Consider the following 12,075-nt stretch of genomic DNA (forward strand, 5'->3'; position numbering starts at 1 on the left):
CTTTGTTTATTTTTTGGTCTTCAATGCTGGATGAATGGGGTCACGGCTTGTATATCTTTTACACAAAAATTATATTTAAATGGCACTTTGCAAAGCATTTAAAGGTGTGGGTGCTTTGCAAAGCAGTGTAGATTGGGGTGAACAAAAAGCCCTCTCCTGAAAGCTTAAAACAGCCTACAAAAACTTATTTTAAGGATTCTTAGTGTAATGGGCACACACACTTAGGGAAATCACCTGGGAAGGACTTTGAAGTAGCCTGGTTGAGTCTTCTCTGTACTTCAGGGAAATACTTCATACACAGTAACATGCTTTGTGAAGCACCTCTTCAGGTCTTTCTGTCAAAATGTAGGACTGGGTGAAGTTCGCAACTCAAGGGAAGTGCCTGATAAATTAAGAAATGTAGATAAGTCTAATAATTTAGATACTTGCTCAAAGTTTGTATTTACCAGGTTAAAGCCAAACTTAAAGTCTTACCGCATCTTATTCTATCTGCTTGTAGTTCCTCCTCAGAAAATTGAATAAAAGTAGTATATTCTTTTCTTACCTAAGCCTGCTGCTTAGAGGTATATCTAGACAGTCAGTTTAATGTGCTTTTCTATGCTGGCATCATTTGATCAATCTATATAGCCAGTCTCAACTTTGTCTCAATAAGGAGAGGGACCATATGCTAATAAATTACTGCAAAGCAAATTATGGGGCAGAGACAAATGGATCTCACAACCCTGCCCCCAATTGAGGAAAAACGTCCACAGATTGCTCTACCTCTTATGGGATGGGGGTTGTGAAGTGTGGATGGATGGATGGATGGATGGATGGATGGATGGATGGATGGTACAGGGATAGATGGATGGATGGATGGATGGATGGGTAGATGGATGGATGGATGGTATAGTGTGATGCAATCTATCAGAAATTTTAAATCTTATTACAGTTCTAGTGACTAGCTGTGACCTGCCTGTCAGATAGCAAACACATGACATTACAGAGCAATCTGTTTTTCTATGTAGGGCTAATAGGTCAGTATATGAAGTCCTGGTCTACCATTAGAAAAAGGTTGAGTCTACCTATGATCACTACTGTAGCAACAACCTCATTAGGGAATATGGTAGACCTCTCTAAGATGACCAGCATATTCACAAGAGACATCTAGATAGTGACAATGGCTTTAGAAAGGTACTGGTCTATAACTTTGTTTAAAGATCTCGAAGCTGCTTCTCCTAATGGCCTGAGGGAGAAACTGGAAGGACAAATTCTTACATGACCTGAAAGCAACCAATAGATCTGAGCAGATTCCAGCCTCCACTGCATTTTTACCATAGTTGCATTAAAATATGATACAAATTGTCCATATAACAAAACTTTTGTCAGGAGAGGATGGCACACTGCCATATCCAATCAGACAAATCCAAAAGTAACTGACTATGATTATAGGCTGAGGATGAAATGAAGGCTGTGAAAGTAGACATGTCATTAAAGAATGGTCAGCAAGCCATCTTTGAGCCAAAATTAGGAGGAAATTTAAATGTGCCTCAGGGGATGTTGCATTTGATATTTTTTAAAAAACAAAAATTCTAGTAACTAGAGAAGCAATAACAGTGTTTTCTTATTTCTGAAGCTAGAGTTACAGGAATCGTGTTTCTTGCATCCCAGATGAGCCCCAAGGTTAGAAAGATCTCATGAAGAATGTTGATTAGAGAGGATTGGACCATGTGCACAAAGAGGGAATTATTTTACAGCTGATAAGAATATGAGGTAAGAGAAAGGGATGCCCAGATATCATTCAAAATGGAGAGGCACTATAGTATCTTTCTTTGAAATGCAGTATAGCAACTTTGATTTGTGAGAAGTGTCCCAACCCCAATTGTTATTTTAACAAGCTGCTCCCTGGTACTTAATTGTGGAAGGAGAAGAGATAAGGAGTCCTGACACATCCTTGCAATCTGTTACATTTCACCAAAGACATAAATTCTATAACTATTTGAGCTCCTTGACAGACTTTTGGAACCTCTATAAAGAATCCCACAATGAGACAAACAACTAGGAAAACACATTTGAATTACCTATTTTAATATTAACTGCTCACAGATCTGTAACTAATTTTAGTCATACTTTGTCTTTTCCCAGTATCTGCCGTTATACAAAATATAATGAAATATTTAGAAACATAAGCTCCCCTCCTCCCTGCAATTGGATATCATCTGCAACTACCAGTCAAAAGGTAGTAATCTGGTTCAACTTCATACAAAGCTATGGATTGCTTAACTATGATTTAAACCAACTTGGCTAAACCAAAATGACTTAAACCAAGTTGCCTAAACCAATTATGATTTAAACCAAGTTGGAATAAACCAAATTGGCTAAATTCACGCAACACAAAAATATGGTATATCGACTTGTATAGCCAGGTCACATACTATGCTAGATCAGACTACACAACTCAGATGATGGCTTAGCAAAATCTGTCATTCCGTCCATTGAGTAGCTATTCTGTCTTTTCTTCCTTGATGGGTTTTTCTTCTAAGAAAAAAAGGCAAGACCATAGAGGAATACAAATAGAAGATGATGTCACACATTTATACTATTATAACTTCTGAAAACACTCCTTTCTTAGTAAAAACATTGTCAATGCTCCAAAAAATAGTATTACTAAACAAGAAGCACACAAGCTGGACAACATTTTAAGACTCACACAGTTTATGTTCTCGGAGTTTATAAGATATATGAAGTGTGTTATGAGACCGGGGCGGGTTTGCACAGGGATGGGGGGAAGGTCTCTACACATTCAAGTGTTTTCTTTTTCTTTTTCAACCGTCATTGATTTTGTGTGTTACAATCTTGAGAGGAATTATAATCAAATGGAGTCTGTAAGGAGAAATATGGCCTTCCTCATTTTTACAGACATCACAGGATTTAAAGAACTTAACACAGTACAAGGCTGGTCTTAAATTATCATCTTTCTGGGTGTATTTGGAATGGAACTAACACTGGTAAAATAGAAGAATGTTTCCAACAATGCTGAGAAAACATTCACAAGATTTGGATATCTCTACATCAGGGCTGTCAAACTCCTGTTCCATGAGCTGGATGAGTCGCAGACGTCCAGTTTAGCAAAGGGGGAAAGTCCCAATACATCACGTGATGCCACTGTGACAACATGAATTTGACACCCCTGCTCTGCATGATACCTTTTGTCAAATCTGTCTTTCCTAAACACATTCCTTTATAGAGCACCCTGACCTAGTTGGTGTTCTCCAAAGCCCTGTTTTGCTCCCTGATTACCCACCTGAAATCTTGGATCACTTTTGGAGGCCTTCATTCAGAAGCTTCCACCAAGCAAAGCAAAATAAATGGGTTCAAGGGAGCAGATCTTCTCCGATCTGAGGCATCATGGGCATCACTATACTTCTATAGTCTGTTTTTAGTTGGTATATGTTCGTTCTCCAAGAATTCTTTAAAGTCATTTGTAAACCTCAATCTCTAGAAGCATATTCATAATCAAAATTTGTTCTTCTCCCATGAGTATCCATTCAGCTAATATCTAGTGAAGCTGTCCGCTTGAGCTATCACATCTGTTGGAGGGTCATTGTGACCTGGAGAGAGACTCTTTAGTGAAATTTGTATTTTATTAATAAACTTAACTGAGCAAGTAAACAAAATGCAGCTGGAGAGTGAGAATTGCATAAAGATGAAGGCTCCCCTCACACATATGTGCTAGTCATTCCTGACTCTAGGGGGCGGTGCTCATTCTGTTTCAAAGCTGAAGAGCTAGCGCTGTCTGAAGACCTCTCTGTGGTCACGTGGCCAGCATGACTAAAGGGCGAAGGTGCACGGAATCCTGTTACCTTCCCACCAAAGTGGCTCCTATTTTTCTACTTGCCTTTTACATGCTTTCGAACTGCTAGGTTGGCAGAAGCTGGGAAAAGTAACAGGAGCTCACACTGTTACGTGGCGGTAAGAGTTTGAACTGCCAAACTGCCGACCTTTCTGACGGACAAGCTCAGTGTCTTAGCCACTGAGGTTCCCAGTCCAAGGACTTTCCTGAAATTACATCAAATTGTAAGGTATAAAAGAATTAACTACATGAGGATAATTTATTGTGGTTTTAACGGCATTTAAATGAAATGAAATGAAATACAGGTTTCTTTGTCCAAATCTCAGTATGAGCCTTAGCATTCCACTTAAAAATTGAGTTTAGTTCTCAATCTAAAAAAACTTCTCCATTGAATTCATGAATTGGGGGTTGCAACATACTCCCTGTCCATTGATAGGATATGCGGAAAAGTTCCTTTTGTTTCCCTTTCCCCACTGCTGAACAGCCTCAAATCTGCCCAATTAGATTAAAGGAGTCTTTGAAGCAGATCTGGGTACACACGGAGATTGAAGAATAAAAAGCCAGGATGATGTGAGGCAGTTAACTGCAGATTAAGGCACAAGTCTTCCCTTAGCCAAGAAAGATCCCTGGATGACTTTGAACCAGCCAATCTGCTTCGGCCAAAAACACTTTACAACATTGTTTCAGTGATAGAATGAAGGGAGATTGTCATATATGTCGCCCTGGTGGAGGAAGAGAGAGTTAGCAAAGATTGGGAAAGGGAGGGGAAATTCCAATGTTTGCTTACCTGACAAAGAATATGTTCTTTAAAATGTCCAAGGCAAAAGAACCTCCCCTCCAATATTGTCCTACATATGTATGACTGCTATTTAGTAGTAGAAATTCCATGGGGTTTATTCCAAGTAAGTTGAAAAGATTGCAACTTTTGATATCTAACTACCTTAATGTCTTACGTGAGGTATCTTATCTGAGCTAGTAAACAAAACTTTCAGTGCAAAGTCCTCACTTAATCTACCTCATTAATTAATGTATTACTTAATAGCATAAGGCCATCAGAATATTGTACAGTGCCAAATAGTACTACTGTGATGAATTCTACCAAAGCACTCTTGAGTATTGCCAGTCCAAATCAACGGGCTTCACAGCACCTATGAGAACTAATTTAGTCTAATCGTTAAAACAGTAGATTAGGAATGGAAAAACCTGAATTCTGGTCCTGTTTTTAGCCTGGCAGTGGGTGACTTTGAGCCAATCATTTTTCCCTGTCCTAGGAAGAAGGCTATAGCAAACTACTTCCAAAAATGCTTGGCTTGCTAGGATAGGAATCAAATTTGATTTTGAGGCATTAATAAAGGATAATATTTGTAACTCAAGAGTTGAAATAAGGGGTCCTTGGTGCTCTCTGAGCTTGGTTGTTTTCTTGCAGATGTTTCATTACCAAGACTAGTTAACATCATCAGTGATCCCTTAAAGGCATTCAGAGGTGGTATTCAGCCAGGTTGGGGCAAACCGGTAGCGGCAGCTGTGGGAGGCTCCGCCCACCCACCCCGATGTAATGCACGAGCACTGCGTATGCATAGAAGGCAGTCCGCATGCACAGACACGGTGCATGTGTTTACATTTGCGAACTGGTAGCCGGCTGGGGAAATCTGGGAGTTGAAGTCCACAGGACTGAAAGTCACCAAGGTTGAGAAACACTGGGTTAGATGATCTCAGGGCCCCTTATATTCTCTAATTTTGCTTCTCTTTGTTATATTCATTTTTTAGGTCATGCTATTTCTCCTATTTTGAGAAATCATTGTTCCAAGAAAGAAAGATCTACTTCCATTTTTGAGTGTTTTGTAATAGTAAATCTACTGAGTAATGGGGAAAAATGAATTTCTTATAGAACAACAGTTTAGGTCTTTATAACGCTAAACAATGAAATTACTTAGAATTAATTACCAACAATTGCTAAGTATTTCTTTTTCAATTTTTCAAAATAATTTTCACCAATATCAATAACTAAGTGGCCATTGCTATCAGAAATGCTATTATGAATAAATGTATTACAATCTAACCAGGGAATCCCAGAAAATTTAAATTAACCTAATGCCATTTTCAAAGGATAAATTCATATTTATGAATTATTTTTATAATATAGTCTGTATAACTAAACTCTGAGATCGATTCCTCTGGGTTTTTCTGCTATATATGGGGAAATCCTCAAAGCCCTCCCCCCTCATATTCCTTTTTATACCCACTCGTACATTTCCCCACGAAAACTTAAAACCAGTCTTTGGGGAAGGGTTATTTTTCCCTCTTTCTCCCTCTTTTCCTTTTCTGTAGAATTAAGAAGGAAAAGGATATATCAGTGATGGCAAACCTTTTTCGCCTGGGATGCCAAAAGGACTCACGTGCGTGCTATCGCGCGTACTTGCCTGCCCAACCCCATAATTTAATGCCCCACATACCGCGCCCTCTGCGCATATGTGTGTGGCACCCCCCCCCCACTGCCCCGTGCCTGGGGAGGGTGAATAGAGCCTCCCCCCCCCAGGAGGACATCTGGTTTCCGACTTCCAGGTTGTCCATTGGGCGGTTTTTTGCTTTCCGAGGCTTCAGGGAAGCTTCCAGAGGGCGAAAACCAGCCAAAAATCAAGCCCATGCGCACTGGAGCTGATAGGGCAACGCCTCGTTTGCCCTCAGAAATGGCTCCACGTGCCACCTTTTTTCATCAATGTTCCCAAACTCTCAAAAATAGCTTCAAATCAGTCCCATTGTGTTTCCATCCTATTGGAGGTGGGAGTGAGTATACAAAGAGGGGCAGTTCATCTTTTTAATGGATGTTCTCATTTTTAGAATCTAAAAAAATGAAACAAAACAATACCCTTAAATTGGCCTCACTTGCCCATGTCTTCAGGTGCCTTTTGCAGGCTTCTTGATGGTTGGAATTGTGAGTTGTCCTCCCCACTTCTCCATGCAGACATTCAATCTGACTTTTAGCTGCAGAGCCCAAATCTTCATTCTATAGCTGTAATGGTGAACCTATGGCACGCATGCCAGGGGTGGCACGCACAGCCCTCTCTGTGGGCACGCGCACCGTCGCCAGCTGGTCTTCACAGGTGCTGGAAAACAGCCCCCAAAACAGGTTATTTTTCATGCTGTTTTCAGGCCATTTTCTGGGCTATTTTCCAGGCTGTTTGGGGGCCATTTTCAGGCCGTTTTTCAGGGCATTTTTCTGGGTGTTTACAGACCGTTTTCTGGGATGGTTTTTTTAGGGCATTTTCAGGGTCAAAAATGGCCTGAAAACATCCCCAAAACCAGCCAAAACCCTCAATCATTCCCAGCTTTAGGCTCTTTTCCAGTGAGTCCTTCCTTCTCATTAGGTGGCCAAAGTATATAAGTTTCATCTTCAGGATCTGGCCTTCTAAAGAGCAGTCAGGGTTCAGAATGGCTGAAAAACAGGCATGCGCCTTCCAGCCAGCGGGTCTTTGGGTTTTAGGCACTCCTGGGTGCACACACACACACACACATGCGCGCACAATCCAGTTTGGGCATTTGGTGCCAAAAAGGTTCGCCATCACTGTTCTATAGTTTTCAAGATTTTCATGAAGCCTGTGATGGTTGATGCAATATTGAAGATATTTTTCTGATTTAAAATTATGTGGATATACCGTGTTCTTAAAAATACTCATAACAGTCCTGACAGCAATAAATATCTAAAACAAGGAACTTGTTTCCTTTGTAACCACTTTGGTTACAAAGCATTGACTGGTTCTTTAGTACAATGCAGCTTAAGAGCCATGGTGGTGCAGTGGTTAGAATGCAGTATTGAAGGCTAATTCTGCTGACTGCCAGCAGTTCAATTCTCATGAGGCTCAAAGTTGACTCAGGCTTCCATCAGTCTGAGGTCAGTAAAATGAAGACCCAGATTGTTGTGGACAATATGCTGATTCTTTAAACCACTTTGAGAGCACAATGAAGCAATATATAAGCCTAAGTGCTATTGCTATTAAGAAGGGATTCACTTCTCATACATGGTTAGATCTCTAACCTTGTAAAAATTCTCTGCTCCTATTCATTTGCTCATATTTATATATTTGAATATTTATATATTTGAATGTTCTCTAAATGATAACTTTGACATGTGGTTTTCATGTCTTGCTGTTGAGCCCATAGGCACATAAATGCTGCCATGGGAGCTACATCTGGATATCTGGTTACATTTCAATGTATGCGTGATCATGTTCCCACAAACTGAGGTTATTTTTAGTAGAGGTCAGAAACTGAATTATGGTTCTGAACTTCACAACATCTGGGAATATAGATACAATTTCTTATCTATGCTGCATCTTCCCTGGAATCTGAGAGAGCTGGCAAATCTGCAGTTTACTCCTGAAGATTCACCAATGAAACTAACCAGGAAGCCAAGTATGCATAATTTGCGAAGTGTTTCTGTCCTGACATGACATGATAACTGGCTTTTTAAAAATATTATTTAAAGTTCCTTGATGAATCATTTCAAAGGAAATTCTATTAATCTTCAAATGTAATATTAATAGCATGGCTTGTGTAATGCACACATATTGGTTTGTTTTAATAGTGGTAGTTTTGTTAGTCAGTTAGTGCTGAAACATACTTTTCTTTCAAGGCAATTAACAATTTCAGAAGAAAGCTTTGGGTTAAGAGTCATAACAGATGAATTTTGCCTGCTCAGATATCTTGTCAGCCCCTTAATTGTAGTTTCTCTACCCTCCCAAGATTCTTGTTCTCATAGATACCTTTGCATTAAAAATATATAAACCTGAAACATAGACCACTAAATGTAACATTCATTTAATTGAGCTTCTCACAGACCCAAAAGCTGCATCCATCTGGGATCAGTGCTACATTGTGCATTCCACAACCCATTACCGGCTTCTGTTACTGACGGTTCGCTAAGGGATATACTTTTTGAGGACATGTGCTTTGTGTGTGCATGTGCTTGATGCGCACTACATACACATGCACAGAAGTAAAAAACTGCTTCTGCACATGCGCAAAAAGTAAAAAAAACAAGATGGTGGCACCTACGGCTCTACCGATAGAACCTGTTCAGGGGTGTGGCCAGCCAAGTTACTGCCTTCTCGGCCGAACCTGTCCAAACCAGTAGGAACCCACCTCTACTTCATTAGTCTTGGGCAGATCTTCAACAACTGAGCTAATTCACATCCAGCTCTTCTGCTGCTTGAGAGGGAAGATTAAGAAGACAGCTGGAAGAATTTCTTCTGGAGCTAGAAGACAGCTGGTGTCTATTGATGGGAGTCCTTCCTCCTCCTACTTCTTCTTAATGGCCAGCAGCTTTACAGAATAATTTCACACTATGTGGATACTTCTTTTGTTCTAATTGTTTGTGATGATGTTTTCCATTGTATTCTGAGGAACTGTAGAATTTTGCAGGGGAAAAATGGATTCCTCAGTTAGGAAATCAGTGTGTCATGACATGTAAAGTTTCCATGACTCATTGATTGCTGTAATGAGAAAATAAGTTTCTTCAGCATTAGAAACCTTCTTTGTACAGACACAATAGAAAGCTGGGAATTTTGTCCTGAGGCAGAGTTGTGGGTTAGGCTTGTGGGTTCTATTTTACTTTTTCATTGGAATTCTGAGGTTTATTGTCTTTAGCCAGAAAACAAAAAGTGATTCAGCCGGGCACATAAACTTAAAAAAAAAATGGTCAGAGAGCTTAAGCTTGCACTCAATTCTTGTTGTGCATGATGATAATGATGATGTTATCCATTCAATTGTGTCCAATTCTTGCCAATTTTATGGGCCAGGTTTCTTCACATCTTCCAATCTTCTTTGTTCTTGATTGTGCCTGTTTGCTAGTGTTAAAATCATAAAGAGCGTGAAATTCTTGCTGATTTGTTGCAGACAACATGTTCTTCACTGATGCATATTCCCCTTTTGCTGTCCTTGTTCTAGGCCACGGGTGTCAAACTCACCATGTCTCATTTCTGTCATGTGAAATATTACTTTTTTCTCTTCATGGAGTTGGAGTGGGTGTGGTCCAGGGGTGGGTTTCAAACTTTTTTACTACCAGTTCTATGGACATGGCTAAGTGGGGGGCATGTGACTGAGTGGGCATGGCCTACTTGATGTCACTCACGCACATGCAGTCACATGCCCCTCCACCTAGCCACATCCACAGAACCAGTAGTAAAAAAATTTGAAACCACCCCTGGACCACACACACACACACACCGCACTTGCTGTGATGCAAGATGTATGTGTAAGGGGGGCTGGATGGGACAGATCAGCTGGGAGGCTGGCAAAGAAGCCTCTGTTTCCCTGCTGCCACGGCTCTCAGAGGAAGGAGGCAGGGATGTTGGCTGGCGCTCGCCCTCTCGCTGCTTTCCGGGCCAGCCACCCAGCTAAGCAGGGCAGGTGGGGCTGCAGCCAGTGGGGAGAGGGCGGTAACAGTCCATTCCGCAGGGGTGATGGTGGCAAGCAGTAAGGGAAGCGAGTGTCAGCCAGCATCCCTGCCTCCTTCCTCCACGAGCACCGCCATGGAGAAGTCAGGGGGAGGGAGGGAGGAGAAGGCTGTCCCTAGCAGAAGCTTGGCTTTCTCCTCCCTCTCTCCCCCTGATTTCTCCCCACGGCAAGCAAGGCAGCTCTCAAAGAGAATGAAGCATGGGTGCTTCTTCCAACAGCAGAGGCCTCCACTCCTCTTCCTTCCTTGGCTGTTTCTTTCTTTTGCAGGTACAGGGGCGTGGCCTGGCTGCCATTGCTACTGGTCTGGTCTGGACCACCAGATTTTCACTACCTCTTCTGGAGTACCGTACCATACTGAGAGGAACCCACCTCTGGTGTGGTCTACACATGATCCATCCACCCTAAGTGCTGCCACTTTGACACCCCTGTTCTAGGCATATCTCAAGTCATTTTAAAGTGATAGTAAAACTTTGAAGATCCTTTGTGGGGACTTTTTAAATTAAAATGACAATCCAACAATAAACACTGCATTACTGCCTAATAATTACTTTACATGAATCCTCTGACATTGTAGGAACATTTTTGTTTCAAACGGAAACGAGCGGGGAGTATTGCTGTAGATGAGATATTTCATTTTTCTAGCTGGAACTATAGTTTTAAATTCACGTAAATGGGGCTCAGTTCTGGTAGTTCAGGCACAGTTAATTAAAGGCTCAGTTACAGAGTATAGAAAGTGGTTTAATAGATTCTCACAATGAAAATAAATCTAATAATTATTTTTTCTTTATGGAGTAGAAATGTTTTTTTTTTAATTCTGTGAGTGAAACAAGTATTAGGAAAAAACCCTTCTTGTTGAGCACCAAATAGTAGTAGCAGAGGTGGGTTTCAAAAATTGTTCGAACCTACTCTGTGGGTGTGGCCTCCTTTGTGGGAGTGGCTTGCCGCCCATGTTACTGGATATGAAGATGCTGACGACACTTGTCAGAACCACCTTAAATTACCTCACACACAGCACTGGCATGCATAAGAATATGATGTAAACTTGTTTTTTAAAAGGCATCTTTGGTTTGCATTAAAACAACTTCAACACACGCAATGTTCTGATTGCACCACAAACGCAGTAGTCATCCTTACCTTTCACAGAGGCACTGAGTTTTATAAATATGAGCATGATAGTGTAGAATAATCATATCCAATGACCAGGGGTGGGTTTCAAAAAATTTTGAAACCTCTTCTGTAGGTGTGGCCTGCTTTCTGGGTCCACTGGTGGAACCTCTTCTAACCGGTTTGGTAGATTTGACGAACCGGTTCTATTGAATAGGTGCGAACTGGTAGGAACCCACCTCTGAGTAGTAGTCTCTGTGTTGTATCTGGGGCTTTATAAGTTTTCTCTTTTTAATTCTTGTTTTCACAGCGTGTTTTGTTTTGGAAACCACCAAAAATCCAGGTTTTATTTAAACATGTTTAAAAAATAAAACTGAGGCATTTCTAGAAAGGTTGGTGAATTATGATTGGCCATTAGTTTTCTGGTGAATATTATAAATCATGAGCCACTTTGGATAGCAAGGTTGGGTGGCATATAAATAAATAAAACTAGCTCTGCCAAGCACTTTTTTAAAAAAATGTGAGAGTGGAAATCTTGAGTAATCAGAAGGCTGGGAGTTCCCCATAGTTGACCATTGACTTTGAAAAAAACACATTTTAGTTCTGCAATTCATGGATTCCAAGAGACACATGTATTTCTCAGATGTGTTTCCTTGCAAACAACATATGGGAAGTTACTGAGTCAG

The sequence above is a fragment of the Thamnophis sirtalis genome, unplaced genomic scaffold (assembly GCF_051295495.1).
Source record: "Thamnophis sirtalis isolate CommonGarterSnake01/CBP01778 unplaced genomic scaffold, rThaSir2_p1.2 scaffold_3, whole genome shotgun sequence".
Lineage (NCBI taxonomy): Eukaryota > Metazoa > Chordata > Lepidosauria > Squamata > Natricidae > Thamnophis > Thamnophis sirtalis.